Raw genomic sequence first — 12169 nt, 5'->3', positions numbered from 1 at the left:
TTTCAAGACATTTATTTAGATAATGAACATAGGAAATAAGTTTTACTTTCCGCAATAAAAAAAAAAGAGAAAATAAGTTACAAAACCATGATGGGTAAAATCAAAGTGTTATTCGTTTAATATATACCGAAGCCATCAATTCCAAGATGGAAAGGAAATAATACTACAAAAATACAAATAATGCAATAAAACCCTCGGCTACCCATCTCCTAATCACTAGTACCACCATCCCAAAAATGCCTTTGCTACACCAGAAAGGAATATTACAAAACACACTATCAAACCACAAAAATAGCAACTATTCCATAATAAAAATAATAATAACTCGGAGTCCGGGCCTGATAAAATGCTCGCTAATGGAACTACGATTCCTTTTCCCTCAGGGCAGTAAACAGGGATTGGGTCACTTGGCTTGGCTAAACAAAAAACTTCATTCGGCACAAACCTGTTACGACTTAATAGCTTCCCATTGGTGGCATGCCATAAGGTGGCATTGGAGGCATTCCCATGGACGACGGTGGTGGTTGAGCAAAACCTCCTCCCATGCCTGGCATTGGTGGTGCGGGTAAGGCTAGAGGTAGCAACTGAGCATACATATTCTGAAACAGAAAAATGGACATTGCATAAGATAATTGAACTCATCGAAGATGTTGCTAATATGAGGATAGTTATAAATATTTTTTCGATATAATGGAGTTGTCATTTCGACATTCCAAGTTGATATAATTCATACCTGTTGTGCAATCACTTCCTTCTCTTCTTGCTCTTTAGCCTTTACTTCCTTTTGAGCCTCGATATTATCCTTGATAAGTTCATCAACTTTGCCAGTATATTCGCGTATAAACTGGAAAAACACTCGTAAAAAATAATTCAAAACCAAAAAGTGTAAATGAGAAGGCGCATTATCAATCATAGAAGCCTTGTAAAAGGATAGCTAATAACCCCCCCCCAAAAAAAAAAAACCCAAATAAATGATAATAGATAGGTGAAAGAAGCATCAAGGCAATCACCTGCAACAGATACGGAAATGCAAAGTCGATCATATTGTTAATCCAGGCAAGCTCAAGAACAACATCTGCTCGAATCAAGTCGTAACAAACAAAGAGGCACGATGCGAAGCATTCCTTCTTGCCCTGGAAATGAACCACCGATATAGAAATTATGTCCAATTCAAAAGACAACAACAATACGGCAATAGAAGAAGAATCACCATAGCGCAATAGGGAAGCCTCTGTTAAGAACTTCGACAAATCTGATTTAAGATTTATACTAGCACCCTAAGAGTAACAAGAGGAACAGAGCAAACTAATGTTATTAGGTCTACTGGTTGATCGAAAAGGCCTAATGCCATACATAGGAATGAGTTTGAGTACCTGTTCAATGAAGTAAAACAAGTAGCTCCTCGGCAAGTTCACGGTCACCAGACTGTGAAGCTGTTTCCATTGCATCTTTGTAATGGTTGTCTTTCTTTGATAAGGCAATGGATTGCTTCCATCTGCCTGCCTTCTTGTAAATGTATGCAGCAACTCGCCTCATCTCAAGCAGCTCATGTTTCTCAATCTAACAGATCAATTTGGAAACGGAATCAGAAACTAACCTAACAGTAAACAAAAAAAAGTAAGAACAGTACTTCACCTTCTGTGCAAGGCCAATCTGATCAAAATTATCATGTAAGTCGATAGATTCTCTCAATCTATCGTAATCTTCTTCCTCCACATAAATCTCATTCAAAGCCTCATTTACTGCCGCCACATTGTTGCTCTGAACAGCAACCATGTAGGGCTTCACAAGTCGTAGATGACCGGCCTGAAATTCCAGGAAACACTTGTCAACCCAAAATGAATTAAAATATAACTAAAGCAAGTCACTACTATTTATTTCCAAAATAGATCATTTTCAGCCAAAATTGAACCTTTCTCATAATATCAACAACGCGAGTGTGATCCACACGAAGTGCAAGCACATTCAGCATATCATTTATGAGATCCGGGTGTTCTTGCAAGTAGAAGTGGACAGCCTTGTAATACAGTTCAACACTAGCAACTTTGACAATAATATCTTTGAACTGCATATGATCCCATGCTTCAGGAGAATGGTTCATCACAATAGTTGCAGCATTATCGAACTCATCGTATTGGATGTATAAGTATGTAAGTTCCTTCCAATGCTGCTGTTCATCACAAGCTCTTATCAGCTTGGGAATATTCAGACGAGTAGAGAACAATTTAATGTGCTCCATAAGCTTCTCTGGACGATATCTGGCATACAGAACTCCCAACTCGGTAAAGATCCCCATATGTGCACGTTCAAGTCCTAAACCACTCTCCATGAGAGAGATCAGCTCATTGAAGCATCCTCTGTTCTGATAGTACTCACTGACTTCTTCTAAATCATCCACCTAAAAAAACAACACACACGATGGTCAAAATAATCATGGACAAATGGTCTCCAATACACAACATAAGAAAAAGGGAACTGAATATGCAAACATATCATCTACTTCAATGATCGTAAAACTTATAATTCATCACGAAAGTAAACTCACCTGTACAATGATGTTAAGACCACATATCTGTGCCAATCGGAATTCCTCCGCATCAACACACGCAAAGCAAACCTCCTTCCATGTCTTTGCACTGTTTGCTTTTCGTGCTGCATCGACAGCACCTTGGAATTGTTTAAGTCTCACCAATGTAACAGCCAATTTGGCCCAGTTAGATATAAATGCAAATATTATTTTTGCAGCTTCATAGAGGGCTTCATCAAACAAGCGGTCACCAACATTTTGAAGATTAGCAACATTTGGCAAGAGAATAAATTTTCTATTTCACCAAGTCTATCAATCTTTGCATAGGCATAAATAAGTTCACTGTCCACCTTGGGTTCCTTGACCTTCTGCCTAACCATCAGAAGATACCTCACCAAATCATGGTAGACATCAGCATCCTCAGAAGCTCGGATAACATCAAGGAATTGGGTAGCATCATCTGCACGAATAAATGATTCAATTGCATCGCTCACCAGCCCCTCCCTCAGTTGTGCCTTTGCAACCCGACTCCAAACAGCATCTTCTTCAACTCTGAATGCAAATTCAACGGCCCGATCAATGCTTCCAATATTATCCAATAATACATTGACAGCCTGAACATTTAAATTGAACTTTTTGAAGATTGCAAAAGCTTCTTCATACAGTTGGGCTTCAACAGCCACTTCTCCAACTGCAGGTCCATCAAAATTATCTAACCTATTGATATAATCCATAACTCTAGATGGATCTGCCTTAATAGCTGTCAAAATAAGTAGATTTTGCAGATTGAAGTTCCCACTGAATGCAGAGTTTTGGAGTACAATCTTCTCAAGAAGCTCAATCAGCTCATGCGGCAGGTCAGCTGTCATGAAAGCTTTAACGGCTGCAGAGACTTGTTCGGGACTCTTGCTTTCTGGCAAAGCAGTCGATACAACCTGATCAATTAGCTGCCTTCTATATTCATTCTCAGGATTTAGAACCTTCTCCCAAAGATCACCATCCATCCTTTCAACAACATACCTGTGATCAAAGGATGATAGACAGATAAGCCACTTTAAAAACAAAGATCAAATACATTATCAATTTACCATAAATAAATTAAATAACTACATACCTAGCCTGCAATTTAAACAAGGAGTTCTTATTTGTGACATTTATAAGTTCATCATCACATTGGCCTCTTTGGTAAGCCACAACTGCGAGGGTGGGATCACGCTTCTCACAGTACTTACCAACAACCCGAGAATCATAGTAAGGGTTGGTTGTGAGGAAGTGCTCTGGATTGTTATTGCTATCAATAATAATTTTACCCAGAGCATTGTGGACATGCACATCTTGGCTTCCCTCACTCACAAGATGCTCCAAGAACTGTGTTAGTAAACGAAGTCGATTTCTGGAAATCACAAGCCGAAAAATGAGAATCGCATATTAATAATGGAAGGTAACAAAGACAATAATGGGGAGGTACCTCTTCTCACATTCCTCCACAAGGGGCTCAACTGGAAGCAAAGAACGGACAGAGAGAATGAGACCCTTTATAAAGTCTTCAGGACATTCATCATCTAGCAACTGCCCCACTACCAAAGGAGCATTCGCTGGATTCACCTATCAAAAGAGCAAACAAGTTCTCAATTACTTAAAGAGTTTAAATTAAAATCATCCAGTGTGCCAGTAAATAAATAAGGCAGAAATATCACAAACCTTCTGAACATAACCTTCAACGTAACGGAGCATGTTATTTGTGTAGAGGTAGTGAGTGAGATCCGGAACAAACCCAAATCGATCACAAACATTAATCAATGGCCTGGCATCCGGAAGTTTGGCCTCCATCAAGAAGTTTTTCGTCTTTTCAGCATCGTAAAAGTTTGATTCCCTGGTCACACGCTCAACCTCCTTTATTTGTCCAGTTTTAGCAGCAGCCTCAATGTACTTAAAGTGTATATCAGGGTCCTCACTGTCCCATAATCAGAAATAAATATCTTAGTGAGTTCGAAAATCACTGTCCTCTGAATCATCAAACAAAGGAAATCGAGTTTATTATGTAACTTACCTTGAGCTCAAATAAGAGCCCAAGAAAAAGTACAATCCTTCATATGACTTGAACTGCTCAAAAAGTTTTATGCAAGCATCAACACCCAACTGTTCACAATACTCCTTTGCAACCTGCACAGACAGAACTTAGCCTTCTGTGTTTTATAAAGAATTAGCATGCAATCAGACAACATCCTTTACCTGCACAATTATTTGAAGGTTGCCTCTAAGATTAACTAGCAGAAGGTCCTTCATGCACTCTAAAGCCCATTCACGTGAAAGAGTACCAAAAAATTCAACAAGCGACTGAAACAGAAGTATTATTAAAAATATGTCAGGAGATTCTACACTCTAATTTTACCCAGAGATAAAGATAGTGAACATGCACCTGTGGCTCAATAGCATGTGTATTCACGATCACACGTTTAATATCTGGCAGCTCAGTGCAATGCTGCAGAAGAGGCATTACATTTAATCAAGGATATAGAATTAGTTCAGTGTAGAAAATCAGAGACAATTCAACAAGTATTAATTTTAACAAGATTACCTGCAGAGCTCGTACATACAGGCCAGCTTTCTCGCAAAGTTGTGCAATTCGGGGACGATCATAATGACTGAACATCCCATTGGCTAAAATGGCATCAGCAACATTTGGAAAAGTTACCAGATTGATTTCCAAGACCTGCAGATAAAAGAATGTTAATAAAATAAGTATATTATTTAAAAGAATAGATTAGCTGAACCAACATTTTAAAGAAATAACCTTCGTTTGAAGAAAAGCATGCTCTGGCAGATTTGGTTTCAAAACATCTAATAGAAATGCAGTAGCTTCACGTATCAAGTTCCTCTGAAAATAAAAGGTAGAAATCCAAAGAAAACAACCTCATATATTTGACAGGAAAAGTGAAGTTATTTTTTACAAACAATTCGACAAGCAGCAAACCTGAAGAAAAAGATCAGTAATGGTGTTGTAATCAACTGGACAACCACCCTCCATTTGAGACATCATCAATGCAAAATTAACAGCTCCCTGCAATTAAAACAAGTGCTAACTCATCCGACTCCAAAAGATAGTTTTCTACGTGAAAATTACACAGATCTGACCCCATCAAAAGGCCATAATAATATCTATTGGTAGGCAAACAATAAAAAAGCTTTTAATCTAATCAGAAATCATAATATTCATAAACAGTGACCTAATACCTAATAGGTTTTAAGGAAGGGATGTAACACATTTGAAAATATTTATCCATTAATCATATGATCTTACATGTTCTTAACGCTTCCAAACACTAAAGACTACAGAAAATGGAAACAAACCTGTGGATCTGTACGAAGAATTGTTTGTAGAAGGAACAAGTAGTCAGGAGTGTATCCAACCTGAGGAAACAATTCAGTTGTGAATATTGATGCATGCATTCACTAAAATGTAAAGAATAAGTGGGGAAAATACCCCCCCCCCAACTTTATAGGCAGTAAAAAGGGAGGTCAGAAAACATCACTAGAAAATGCCAATGCAAAAAAACAAGGTAGCAGTCACCTGTTTTGAATAAATCAAGATCTTGTCAAACTCCCTACGTTCGGCAAAAGCTGCAACAACTTTTGGAGTTGCCCTAGCTTTAATATATATTTTCAGGGCAAGATCATTATCCACAGTCTACAACAGAAGCAAAGTGATAATTAGAAAATGGCAAAAGAAAAATTGGCAAATCAGACTCAATATTTTAGTGGGTATAGATCAAACCTTTACAAGGTCTCCCAGTTCTTCACTGCATTCCAATTTATCCTCAGCCAACCAATTCTCCAGAAGATTCTTCTTGTTTTGGTTTACCACAAGCCGAGATAACTCCAATGATTCAAATGCATTGAGCTTCCCTTTTGTTAAAAGTGTGCCAAAGTACTGCAATAGTGGTGGAGTCTGCCCAGCTTGCACAGGAACACTCTGCAAATTCAGGTAAATGATTACGCTTTAGATAAAATAAACACAACACAGAAACAAGTATCTACATGATTAAGAAAGAAAAAATGAGACCTGAAACTTGGCAACTGTATCAGGAGTGCGAAGGATCCCTTGTGGAGACTCTGCAGCAAGCTCAGCAGCTTCTTTATACTTGGTCTGAGCAAATAATTCTTGAAAACGTTGGACAACCTGAGATATCAACAATCAGAGTCAACATCCTAGTATACAGAAAGAAAAAAATCATCTAGAACAATGATCTAAATTAATTTAACAGATAAATTGAATACCTTACATAGACATTACTGTTCACAAAGATGCAGCATCACTAAATATAATCATGCAATAAAAAATAAAAAATTGGGTACTAAAGTGAATTGAGACAAAAGACTTCATGTTTCCGATCTCAGCATAGCAGAAAGATTGAAGAAATCACACATCCATAAAGAAAGTTGTCACAAAGGTATCCCTCCCAGTTAATATAGGTTATTTCTTTTGGATATTAATGTCTGGCTGCCAGACATTTGATAACTAAAATTTGATAACATCATGCTCTTCCCCCTTGATTATAATCTCGATGCAACATTCACAAACCATGGACCAGCAAATGTACAAATCAATCCACTCACCAAGTTCTCTGCACCAGGAAGGTTTCCCCTTTTAGCAAGATTTACAGCAAGCTCCAAATTGTTCAACTGAAATAGAAAACAACCAAAAGACGTCGTTAGACACTATGTATTGTTTTACTGTAACCAGAAAACAAAAAGAGGCACAAAAACGTACTTGACCACTAACAAATGGTATTATTGTTGCTTCATTTACAGTAGCCAGCAACACCTGACCTCGCCTGTTGATGGCATAAAACCCTCCGACTGCAGAAGCTTCAGAGGTTAAAAATATTGGGTCTGGACTGATTCTATTTCTGTATACAGCAGTCGCCATCTCTAGATCATAAACAAACAGAAGCCCAAGTTTGGTGATAACGTAAATCAAACTATATTTGTGTGATATCTGCACATTAACAGAAACTTATATTATTTTTAGCACAAATAATCAATTGGAAAATAATATAAACAAAATCCTGGATCTTATGCTACCTGCATTGCGACTGGAAAATCATCTTGAAAATCTGGTGGAAAGAATAGATCTGCCTGTTTCTTTGAAAACGACGGTTTACCTATAAATATATACATTTTATTAGAAGATTGGAAATATGACCGAAGGACACACGATAGAATATTATGGCTGCTATGTTGATTTTGAGAATGGTTAATGCGTAACCAATGCTTAAACAAGAAAGCATAAAAATCTTACTAAGAATATTCTTGATCATGATGTATAGCTAAATATAGATACAAAATTATTTTTGGGTTAAGACCTTACAAATATCACATAGTAGTGTCCCAACTTAACTTGCCATAACTCAAAACATACTCTAATTGGACTTTATATTTTTCCATCACCAGAAAGGTTAATGGAAAATCCTTTTACTTCTTTTAGTATTCATTTAAAAATACCATCAGTTTACCCTCTATATAACAAGAAGGCAATTACAACAGAAAGAATAGCAAACTGACCTGGTTGGGCACCCAGCTCATTACATGCAACTTAGATGTAATCTGACCAGCATTAAAACTCTTGGTTGCAAATGAAATAAGAATAGAAGGATTCTCATTTCCTGGGACCTGCTCAGCGGAACAAAGTATACAGGATAAGCTGTTTATCCGATCAGCATCTGTAGGGTGTAGTGAAATAAAGTACAAGAAAGCCCTTTACCTTAAATTGTGCAAATGAAGCAGCGTGCGCTTCGAGACCTTGGCTGCGCTGCTGATCAACAGAGAAAAGTTGCATGTTCCCCTTAACCAATTGTGGCCTCTAAATGAAACAATACACATAAGTCAAACTCTGAACTTTATAGTGGCAGCAGAGGTAGTTTTCAGAAGATAGAACTTATATAATGACTATGCAAGGAAAAATAACACTTCCAAAAGTAGTGACGGGATGGTAAGGAAAAGAAAAGTAAAAAGGGAGTGTCAAGGATGCAAAACCCAAAATGATACCGCAAGAGACAAAAGAAATTAATTCACAGAGTTCACTTCAGCAGTTTAAACCATATAAAAGAAAAAAACAACCACAACAACCTAGCTTAGGGAAATAATATGTATATAATACTTCAAAAGCTCTTTATTCTTGCATACTACAAAATCTAATACACATTTCTCAATTTCAAATTCCCAAAAATTATAAATGAAGCAACTGCCTCTTCACAAAAAAAAAATATCACCTAAATTAGCATTAATACGGCAACCACATACCTCAGGTGCACCAGGGGCAATTCCAATTAAAACCAACCACTTCTCTGAAGGATCACATTTATAGTTTATTATCTGATTGTTCGCTAAATTAGCTGTCCTCTCAAACATCTTAACAGGCTCAGAATCACCTGCCAGGAGAAAGATGCAATGAGACACATAACACCAAAAAAAATTATACAGTAGATAAAAGAACCCTAACAAAAGATACAACTTTAGAACTGCATAAAGCAAAGCTGTCTGTGATACTAGATAGTTAACAGAATAACATCTAACCTTCAATTGACCAATGATACACGGAGGTTTGTGTGACCAGGCCAAGCATTTTTGGGCTAATCCATTTCCAAAATACAACCTGGGCATGAACCAACAGGCAACAACAGTTTGCTAAGCTCATGCAATCAAGTTCTATATCAACTATCATTGAGGAACAATGAATGTTGAGAGAAATTAACAGAAAATGGAACCATTACAAGAAAATAATTTTTAAAAAAAATGAGACTGCAGATTAGTTTCACCTGTTCAGGCATCTGATGTGATTTCATTTTTGCTTTCATCTCTATGTTAAATATTTGCAAGTGATCCTGAAATGTTCCCGGTAGTTGAGCTATAAAAGCAATGTCAAAGCAAATGAGTATAAAGCAATAGATAAAGAGAAAAATCAAAGGATAAAAAAAGAAAGATATTGAACTTTTTCTACTATTAAAAATACTATCTTTACAAGTATGCCAAGCACATCATGACTAGCATTTCGAGCATATTTTTCTTGTCTTATTGGACAGAAATTTGCAGTAGGAAGAAACTAAAATGCACTTACCATTGCTAAGTGCTAAGTTGATAACTAGCTGTTACGGAAAAACTTAAACAAAATGTTGAGCAAATGCAGAAAACCAAGCAATATATACATAAAACAGTGAATAAAAAAAAGTAGCAACTAAAAAAACTGTAGTTCACAAACCCCAGGATGCCATAAGCAGGATCGTTACAGCGTATCATATTCATTTGTTCATTTTAGAAATCAAAAGGCAAGTAGCAAACCAACAACCAAAAGGAGTCTTTAAGTATAATTTTGAACAGTTCCCATTAAGGAAAAAACACTCCTACACAACTTGACTCCTGAACAAACTAACAAAATAAGCAAAAATTTAAACAAGACCGAAACAGGACAGAAATAGTTGATATAAATCCTTCCAATAAATAATCAATTAGAATATAAAGTTCACATGATCCAATAAAACTAACTAAACTTCTTCTGATAGTTAATAAAATCAAACCTTTCAAAGCGAGGATTCTAGAATTCGGATTCATAAGAGCAGAGTCTGCCGTAATAGGTCGTCTCAGCGGCTGCATTGGCATGCTCATATCAACGATCACAACACTATTCTGTGGCGCCGTTTCTCTCACACAAATATACTTTTCAGATTCCATAGTTACATTCGTGAATGTGATAAATTGAGGGCTAATGCCAATGCTCGGCAACTGCAAACAAAAAAGGTATCGTCTCAGATCACTCAAAATCCTAACTATTTCAAAAGGAAAACAGAAAGTTCCATACAGATCTAAGAAGGTTTTACAGATATTAGGCCTAACAAGGCCTAAACAAGTATTCGATTTAGCTTAACCTACAATTGAAATGAATTCTCTATAAAAACCAATTGAATCGAAACGAAGAGTGAGTGAAACGAGAAGACATACAGTCAAGACCTCCTTCATGGAGATGGGAGCGTTGGCGGCCGCCATGGTGGCTCAGATCGACGGTTGAAGATTCACGAATCAGAAGCGGATCTTACAGCTGAGATCAAATCTTTTAAAACTGAAAGTCGAAATGGAACACTGAGAAAGAATAAACCTATGCTAAAGAGATCTGATTCAGAGATTAAAACAAGTTGAAAAATCTTGGAGATTGAATTTTGTCGAAGAAATGAGGAAAACAAAGATAGAGAGACGTAGTGATCGAGCCCTAAATATTATTATAAGGCACCGATAAAAACAAATGTTTTTTTTAATAAAATGAAAATCAAAGTAGAAACTAGAAAGGATGCGTAAAAAACAATTAGGGTAAAAATATCCGAACCAAATTATATACATTTGGTTTTAATATAAAAGTAAGTATCTAAATTATTATTTTTTATTTAAGTGTTTAAATTATTTTTTCCATCAATCTATAAACATTATTATTTTAAATATCTCAATCATAATGGTCATTAGAAAATCATATTAAATGACATATATTACGTTTTGGAGGGGGAAGGATGGAAAGACAGGAGTAGACGAGAGGGCTGGGGATGAGGGGGCAGGAGACGGCTGATGTAACACCCCCAACCCGTATCCGACCCGGATATGAATCCGAGGTGTCACATTGACCTTTTAAAACATATACTTGTATAAAATAGTGAGTAATTTAAAACTTTTATAACATATAAATAACTAATTTACATAAAAGACATTTTCATTATTACAAAACCAATCAGAGCGTGTATATTTCACTTATTTATTTACATATAACTATTCGAAACATTTATAAAATTATTCATAGCTTAAACAATATATTCTTTTGAAAACATGCCAACTAGAACTTTATATACTAAAATACATATTATTCACCTTTTTTCTGATCTGACCTTTAGTAAGGAGAACTGACCTGTCTTGCTCCACATTGCTCTTTACTCTTCTCGAAACCTACGTGTAAATCACTTACACGCTAAGTCAAAGACTTAATGAGGCATATAAATATATAAGGTAACTAATAATCATACCTAAACAATTACTACTATCATTTCATACCACTCATACTTTTACATGTAACGAATATGCATACATATATGTCATTATCATTCATATCTCTTATCTCATGTTCCTATGATCTCTTATGTCCATATCATAACATATACCATAACCAATTGCACATATACATATCATGTCATGTAAACCATATATATATACTATCATAAAACACGTACACCCAAGCAACTATATTATCTTCATTTCTTTCTTATTTTATCACTATCATTGATTCCTTTCATCATATGGTCTTATAAGTTACCATTTTTACAATCAATATCACACATGAAATTCCACAAGGAAAAAAACATATTATCATATCACTTTATTAATATTATCTATTTAATAGCCCATGATACACATGTGAGAACTAAAGATATGCGAGTACATAGAGGTTGTGCACTAATGATGTCACCACAGCTCATATAATTGCACCGAAGTGCCACGTATAATTGCACCCGAGTGCCACGTAGAATTACACCGTAGTGCCATATAATAATGTCCATAAGGACCACATATCATTCCTTAAGAATCATATACATATACTAGGGATCAAGTATG

At 36.1% G+C, this 12169-nt stretch overlaps 1 pseudogene; it reads right to left on the bottom strand.

The window, feature by feature from the left end:
• Positions 1–455: 455 nt before the first annotated feature.
• Positions 456–10784, bottom strand: LOC120138707 (annotated as a pseudogene).
• Positions 10785–12169: the final 1385 nt, after the last annotated feature.

The sequence above is a fragment of the Hibiscus syriacus genome, unplaced genomic scaffold (genome assembly GCF_006381635.1).
Source record: "Hibiscus syriacus cultivar Baekdansim isolate YM2019G1 unplaced genomic scaffold, ASM638163v2 tig00110705_pilon, whole genome shotgun sequence".
NCBI lineage: Eukaryota > Viridiplantae > Streptophyta > Magnoliopsida > Malvales > Malvaceae > Hibiscus > Hibiscus syriacus.
The sequence above is the reverse complement of the archived record's forward strand: the minus strand, read 5'-3'. Positions and strand labels throughout refer to the sequence as shown.